This window comes from Gossypium hirsutum, chromosome D05, assembly GCF_007990345.1.
Source record: "Gossypium hirsutum isolate 1008001.06 chromosome D05, Gossypium_hirsutum_v2.1, whole genome shotgun sequence".
In the NCBI taxonomy this organism is placed as follows: domain Eukaryota; kingdom Viridiplantae; phylum Streptophyta; class Magnoliopsida; order Malvales; family Malvaceae; genus Gossypium; species Gossypium hirsutum.
Window position 1 is genome coordinate 35,319,214 of NC_053441.1, and position 8,903 is coordinate 35,328,116.

Consider the following 8,903-nt stretch of genomic DNA (forward strand, 5'->3'; position numbering starts at 1 on the left):
AGAAGGAACAAAATCTGATCTGCCTTCTATTATAGGAGCCTCCTTAGTACTTTTATCACTAAAATTATGATAGTCTTTGAAAGGTTTTAAATTTGACTTTTTTTATTCTTTTGTGGTGTTTGCTCTTTCAAAATTTTTTAATTTGATTTTCTTTTATAGAATTAATAATTTTGTATAATAAATTTTATATTGATTTTATCAGTTTAGTATGTTTATTACCCTTTCAATAAATTAAATTGATATATTTACAATAGTAATGGTATTAATATTTCTCATTATGCGTTCATAATAGGAAAAGAAAAAGAAAAGTTAAAATTATTACAATGTATAATACAAAATTTTTAATTTTATTTGTTAATGTATCTAATCTTATGTTTTTATTTTGCATTATATAATAATTCTATGCATTTTTTAGTTATTTACTTAATAATATTGATTATTAAATTTTACATATGGCATTCAAAAAATATCTTTTTTTCCTTAAAAAATATACTTTATTTCATTATGATAAAATATACTATTTTTATATTTTACTTCTTGACCGTTGATCAAGCCAAGATTTGCTTGGATAGTGTTGAAACAAAGATCTAGTAAGGAGGTCGTAGTGGTTCTCTTGGTGGGCCAAAAGCTACAAGTGATTGGGTGAGGGGGGAAAGACTATAAAGAACTTAGAAGAAGCATAATCGAGAGAGAGACGTGGTGGTAGATAGATTGTGTGTGCTCCCTATTATGAGGTATGCGAGATTATATAAGAGGGTCTTGTTCTAATCATGTGTCCTCCTTAAATTGGTAGGTCTATCATTCAATGTAGGTTGCCTGTTAACTGGGTTACGTGATTTGATGTGATGGAATGGAGTGGCAGGGTAGGCTGATGATGTGTGATCATGGTCTTGCCAAGGTGGTTCAATCTGACTTTTCCACGACCTTAGCAAGTTGACATGTTTGGCGATGATTATAATTGGTAAGGCTTTAATGTTGGAAAAATCCTGATTTGGAAACGGTTTTCTTGCACAGCGAAAAATTAAAATTTTGAAAATCAACTCGATTTGTGATATTTATAGTAATAAATCTTAATCGAATTTGTACATGTGTTTTCGGCTTAGCAGACGTTTGTTGTTCCTGGCTTTCAACCAAACGAACTTGTCCGCTATTCTTGTACCACGAACTGCTTTGTTGACACCTTTTTTTGATAGAACGGGGTCGACTTAGATTTCAAAAACAAACAAAAACGAAAACGGGAGTCGCCACCAATCCTTTTTTATGAGGTGTTATCGGATCACCTTGAAAAGTGGTTGTTTTTAATAAAAGATTTGATTTTATTAAAACAACGATTTAGTCCATGAAATTCAGAAAAAAAAAGTCCGGGAGTCGGTTATGTACGAGGAAGGATTAGCACCCTTGTAACGCCCAAAGTTGGTACCTAGTTGATTATTTAATGTCTTAATGTCAAAGATTGAAAACTTTGAAAAATCTTAAAAATACAATCCTTGTATTGAGAAAAACTCGAATAAGATGGATTTAGATTTAATAGGATATTTGGCTATTTGGCCGAACAAGAAATCGAAACCCATCACGTTAGGGCACATTCTCTCGAATTTCCAAACGCAAAATATTGCCTTACTTTGAGAGTTTAAAAGTGATATTTGGCTATTTGGTCGAACGAGAAATCGAAACCTAGCACATTAGGGCACGTTTTCTCGAATTTTCAAACGCAAAATATTGCCTTACTTTGAAATTTTAAAAGGATATTTGGCTATTTGGTCGAACAAAAAATCGAAACCCAACACGTTAGGGCACGTTCTCTTGAATTTCCAAACGCAAAATATTGCCTTACTTTGAAAGTTTAAAAGGATATTTAGCTATTTGGTCGAACAAGAAATTGAAACCCAGCACGTTAGGACACGTTTTCTCAAATTTCCAAACGCAAAATATTGCCTTACTTTGAAATTTTGAAAGGATATTCGGCTATTTGGTCGAAAGAGAAATCGAAACCCAGCATGTTAGGGCACGTTCTCTCGAATTTCTAAAAGCAAAATATTGCCTTACTTTGAAAGTTTAAAAGGATATTTGGCTATTTGGTCGAACAAGAAATCGAAACCCAGCACGTTAGGGTACGTTTTCTCGAATTTCCAAACGCAAAATATTGCCTTACTTTGAAATTTTTTGAATTTGAATGAATATTAATGGAATATTTGAAAATAGAATGCATATTTTGATTACATTCAAAAAGAGGTCACTTTTTTTTCTTTTTTTTAAAAAAGGGGGCGTACACGACCAACAACAACGATACGAAACACGTCTAAACAACCGTGACATGCTATGCATCAAAGAATACACATATCGTTGATTCTAATAAATTCCAACATTAACATGCATTAACAAGAACAATTATGCCAATGACAATATCACAATAACAACAATTGTAATAATAAATTTATTTTGCAATATTTAACAAAAGCAAAGAAATAAATAATAGAATAAATAGCATTATTAATGGAAAACATAAAATAAACAAATCAATGAGGACAACAAAAAAAAGATAAAAATATAAAATATAAAATAGTTCGAAAATTGTAAACACATAAATGAGCGAGTAAATAAAATATTAAAAGAGACAATTAATCAACACTTTTCTTTTAAAAAAAACAGAAAAATGAAGTTAAACGGCTAAGGATTAAACTGAAATTGAAGTGAAATTCGGGGGTTTAAAATTGCAAATAAAATAAAAAAGGAACTCGAGACCGAAACAGAATGCACGCCAGGAACGAGGGACTAATTCAGGAAATTCCCCAATCCCCAAAACGTGGTGTTTCAATGCGGATTAAAATGAAAACTGAAAAAAATCATCGGGCCAAAACAAAAGAAACAGATAGGACTTGATTGCGCAACATTGGAAAGGAAGAGGGGCAAATGTGCAAATAGCCCATCCAAGTCGAAACGCGCGGATCCTAGCTACTGGGTCGGGTTGATTTTGAGTCTAAGATGAAACAGCGTCATTTTGCCCACTGATGCAAGGGCTCAAAATGGCGTCGTATTTACCCATATAAATAAAAAATTTCTCAAAAAAAACACTTCATCTCTCATTTTGAACAAAAAAACAGAGAGCATCTAAAACTCTCTCAAAAATCTTCCCTTTTCCGTCTATTAGGGCTCCCCGGCATCCCGACGTGCCGCCATTGTGGGCAAACCGTATACTGCGAAAGACGACTGCGAGGGGGGCCTCCATCGACGGAACCACGGAGCGATTCAGGTGCGTTCTTCTTTTTCTTTTCTATTACTACGCTATTTTTGTTTTAAAAAATAAATAACAATAAATAAAATAGAGTAAAAGAGAGAACAGTAGAAGTTCAACCTTTTAGCAAATTTCTGTTCTGCTTTTTTTTTTATTTCTAAATGCGCGTAAAAATCCCCAGAAAGAAAAATTCAAAGCATTTGATTTTCAGCTTTTATAGCCGAACTAAGGCTATTTGCCATCATTTTTTTTTGTCCTTTTTCGTTTGTTTTTCATTTTTTGTCTACTGTCACTATTTGTTTGTTTCCTTGTTGTTTTCTCTTTGTTTGGCATCTGCTGTTGCGTGTCGTTCTTTGTTTGCAGGTGTTCTGACACGCGTGGATGGCCGGCGATAGGTGGGCGACGGCAAAGTAAAGCATGCGGCGTTGGAGGCTTGGGGGCTAGGGTTTGCTGCTACTGAATGTTTGTTGTGGGCTACGGTTGATTTGGGCTTAGGGTTAATAATGGGTTAGGTATGGGTAGTTTGGGCCATATGGAATTTGGGTTATAATGGATTGTAATTTTAGAATTTTATTTTGTGTATTTGGTTTGGGTTTTACTTTTATTTTTTATTTTTTTGATTTGGCACTGGGCCCGGGCAAAATGGGCTCATACAGCTGCCCCTCTTTGCTCGTTGTCGTGTAAGAAGAATAGAGCAAAGACTAAGAAAGACCAATTTTGCTCGGTCTCGCTGACTTGGCTGGTTCTGGTGCTTCTCTTCTTCAACTAGCTTCATTCTAGTCCACTGTGTCTCGTTGCTTCAATCTACCTCATTGCACTTTAGAGAGATACGGCTTGTAGCTTCAATCCACTCTGTCACAACTTCAAGGGACGATATTAGGGGTTTTAGTCTGCTCCACTGCAACTTTAGGGAGATAAGACTTGTATCTTCAACCTGCTCCACTGTAAATTCGGGGGGATGAGATTTTGTTTCTGATCTGCTTCATTGCTAGTACAGGAAGACAATATCTACATTCTCCAACCTACTCCACTGCTGCTCAAGGAGATAAGACCAGTGGCTTAAATCTGCTTCCCTACTACCTTGGGAAGATAAGATTTGTCGTCTTCAATCTGCTCCACTACTGCTTAAGGAGATAAGATCTACAATCTTCAACCTACTCCACTGCTGCTCAGGGAGACAAGGCTGGTGGCTTAAATCTGCTCCCCACTATCTTGGAAAGATAAGATTTGCCGTCTTCGATCTGCCCCACTACTGCTTAGGAGATAAGATCTAAAATCTTCAACCTACTCCACTTATGCTTAGGGAGATAAGATCTACAATCTTCAACCTACTCCACTGCTACTCAGGGAGACAAGGCTGGTGGCCTAAATCTACTCCACACTATCTTGGAAAGATAAGATTTGCCGTCTTCGATCTGCTCTACTACTGCTTAGGGAGATAAGATATATAATCTTCAACCTACTCCACTACTGCTCAGGGAGACAAGGCTGGTGACTTAAATCTTCTCCCCACTATCTTGGAAAGATAAGATTTGTCGTCTTCGATCTGCTCCACTACTGCTTAAGGAGATAATATCTACAATCTTCAATATACTCCACTGTTGCTCAGGGAGATAAGGATTGGTGGCTTAAATCTGCTTCCTACTACATTAGGAAGATAAGATTCACCATTTTCGATCTACTCCACTACTGCTTAGGGAGATAAGATCTGCAATCTTCAACCTACCCCACTGCTGCTCAGGGAGATAATGATTGATATGATGACTTCAGTCCATCCCACTGCAACTTTAGGGGTATGGGTAACTTTATTAATCTGTTCTCTGGGGAACATGATCTGCAAAATCCATTTCATGGACTTATTTATGCCTAGTTTTTAGAGTATTATGATCGGAATGAATCAAAATTTCCTAGCTGGATGTGTATGAATGATATTTGCATGAATGCAGAATATCATGAGAATGATCCCTCTTTAATGCTTAGGTTGTCATTCTTCGTTGTTCATCAAGGTTTTATCACTAATGTCTTTTTTTTTAGTCGGTATCTTTGATAGAAAAACCAAAGAAATAGTCACAATTTATACTATTATTTCTCAAATGCTTCTAACCCCTAGGTTTGGTTAGTTCTAAACAATAGCCCTACTTCGGGTCCTCTTACTATTTAGAAACTTTCAGAGTAATATGCAGAACTTCTTCTCCTTGAATATTATCAGTCCAGTAATCATTATTTCGATGAAAAATGCTTGAAAAAGATTATCAAAATAGACAAGATGAAATTTTGTTGAGAACTAAACTCGAAATGAATAAATTAATCAAGATAGCAAATTTTGCTGAGATAAGATGAAAAAGATTATCACAATGGATAAGATTCAATTTTATTGAGAGCAAAGCTCAAAATGAATAAATTAATCAAGATAGCAAATTTTGCTAAGATACAAAATGAATAAGATGAAAACATGTGCCTCAGATATCGTAGCATGAGCTTCTCTACACAAAACTTTTGGAGGACCCTTTGAACTCGATATGTGCTTAGAAGATTTAAAATGATTTGTTGATGCCCCAAGATGTAGCATCCCTCATTCTTGCTAATTCAAGCATAGTAAGACTACCACATGCCCCACCTTTGATTAAAATTTGAATTACCCTTTTTCCGGGTTTTCAATTCAAAACCTGTTTAGTCTCAAAGCGCCCTTCATGGGTTTTCACTTTGGCCTCTCCTTTTTTTTAGGCGAAGTACTTCTTCACTGAATCTGAATTCACAAGATTAGGTAGGCTTCTTCCATCCATCTCAGTCAAAACTAATGCTCCTCTAGAAAAGGCTTTCTTTACCACATATGGTCCTTCCCAGTTTGGCATCCACTTCCCTCTAAAGTCTTTTTGTATGGGAAGGATCTTCTTCAGTACCAAATCCCCTTCATGGAATTCCCCAGGGCGAACTTTCTTATTGTAAGCTCGCATTATTTGCTTTTGGTACATTTGACCATGACGGATAACTCTTAGCCTCTTTTCTTCGACAAGGTTCAACTGATCATATCGAGATTGGGTCCATTCTACTTCATCCAACCTTAGCTCTGACAAAACCCGAAAGGAAGGAATTTCAACTTCGATGGGTAAGACTGCTTCCATCCCATAGACTAAGGAGAAAGGAGTTGCCCCAGTAGAAGTCCTAACAGATGTTCTATAAGCATAAAGGGCAAATGGCAATTTTTCATGCCAATCCTTATAAGTCTCAGTCATTTTCCCCACAATTTTCTTGATGTTCTTATTAGCTGCTTCTACCGCGCCATTCATTTTTGGGCGGTATGGCGATGAACTGTGGTGCTTAATATTGAATTGGCTACAGACCTCTGCTATCGTACTGTTGTTCAAATTTAGCACATTATCGAATATTATCCTTTCTGGCATTCCATACCGACATATTAATTCCTTCTTTAAGAACTTGCTGATGGTTGTCTTTGTGACATTGGCATAAGAAGTAGCTTCTACCCATTTAGTAAAGTTGTCAATGACTACGAAGATGAACCGATGCCCATTTGAAGCTTTTGACGATATTGGTCCAATAACGTCCATGCCCCACATGGAAAAAGGTCATGGTGAAGTCATGACATGAAAAGGTGAGGGAGGTACATGAATTTTGTCTCCATAAATTTGGCACTTGTGGCATTTCTTGGCATACTTGATGCAGTCTCCTTCCATGGTAGACCAATAATACCCGAATCTCATGATTTTCCTTACCATTGTGAAGCCATTGGCATGCGTTCCACAGACACCATCATGGACTTAAAACGCGGTGTTTCAATGCAGATTAAAATGAAAACCGAAAAAAATCATCGGGCCAAAACAAAAGAAACAAATAGGACCCGATTGTGCAACACTGGAAAGAAAGATGGGATAAATGTGCAAATAGCCCCTCCAAGCCGAAACACGCGGATCCTAGCTACTGGGTCGGGTTGATTTCGGGTCTAAGATGAAACGGCGTTGTTTTGGCCACTGATGCAAGGGCTCAAAACAGCGTCGTATTTACCCATATAAATAAAAATTTCCCCCAAAAAAACACTTCATCTCTCATTTTGAACAAAAAAACAGAGAGCATCTAAAACTCTCTAAAAAATCTTCCCTTCTTTGTCTATTAGGGCTCCTTGGCATCCTGACGCACCGCCATTATGGCAAACGGCCGACAGCGAAAGACGACTGCTAGGCGTTCTTCTTTTTCTTTTCTATTACTATGCTATTTTTTTAAAACAATAAATAACAATAAATAAAATAGAGTAAAAGAGAAAACAGTAGAAGTTCAACCTTTTAGCAAATTTCTGTTCTACTTTTTTTTTAATTTCTAAATGCGCGTAAAAATCCCCAGAAAGAAAAATACAAAACTTTTGATTTTCGGCTTTTATAGCCGAACTAAGGCTATTTGCCATCATTTGTTTTTGTCCGTTTTCGTTTGTTTTTCGTTTTTTGTCTACTGTCACTATTTGTTTGTTTCCTTGTTGTTTTCTCTTTGTTTGGCCTTTGCTGTTGCGTGTTGTTCTTTGTTTGCAGGTGTCCTGACACGTGTGGGTGGCAGGCGATAGGTGGGCGACAGCAGAGCAGAGCATGCAGTGCTGGAGGCTTAGGGGGCTAGGGTTTGCTGCTGTTGAATGTTTGTTGTGGGCTGCGGTTGATTTGGGCTTAGGGTTAATAATGGGTTAGGTCTGGGTAGTTTGGGCCACATGAAATTTTGGTTATAATGGATTGTAATTTTAGACTTTTATTTTGTGTATTTGGTTTGGGTTTTACTTTTATTTTTTGTTTTTGATTTGGCACTGGGCCCAGGCAAAATGGGCTCGTACATGCTTCGCGTGTGGGCTCGAACCGATTGAATCGAAATACAGAATTAGAAAAAGTTCTCTCTCATTTTGAAGTGAAAACAAAAATTCACTTTTTTAATAGAAACCAATAAAATTATTATTCCCAAAAAATATATATGTAATAGTTGAGATATTCCATTCTCACTTTCACTCTCAAAAACCAATTAATTGATTTTTTATAATTAATGAAGCTTTGAAAATTATTCAATGCTCACTTTCCTTCTTTGTGTGTTGTCGAACTAGCATGCCGTAAATACAACTTTTAAAAGAAAAAAAAGAAGGAATATAATTCCAATGGCAAATGACGAGTGCATGGCCACTAGAATAACACGTAATTCGATAATTATATATGAAATTTCAACTAAATTTAAAGTTAATTTATTTTCCACAAAATTCAAAAAAAAAAAACACTATATCCGAAGGAAAAAAATATTATATTGATATTAAAAAGAAGAAAGACATTCAATCTTCTCACCTAGAACCAATCAATTCCAATGCAGCTAAAGATTCTTCCCTACTTTAAAAGAAGCTATTAACATAAATCACGAATGTGTGTGTTTCTTCTCTTCTCTTTTTGAGGATAATAATATTCTTTCTTTCTGGTGGAAAATTGAATGGAATGTGGAAGTGCATCAACAATACGTCTCTGCATACAATAACACTTAAAACTAGTAAATCCTATTATTCTAACACATCCATGTTTAATAATTATAAATCCAAAGTATTATTATTATCGCGTCTGGTAATCACAAATATGTATTTAAATAAATTATGAAATGTATAATTTGAAATTAATATAAAAATAATTTAAATTGTGAGTAAATGAAT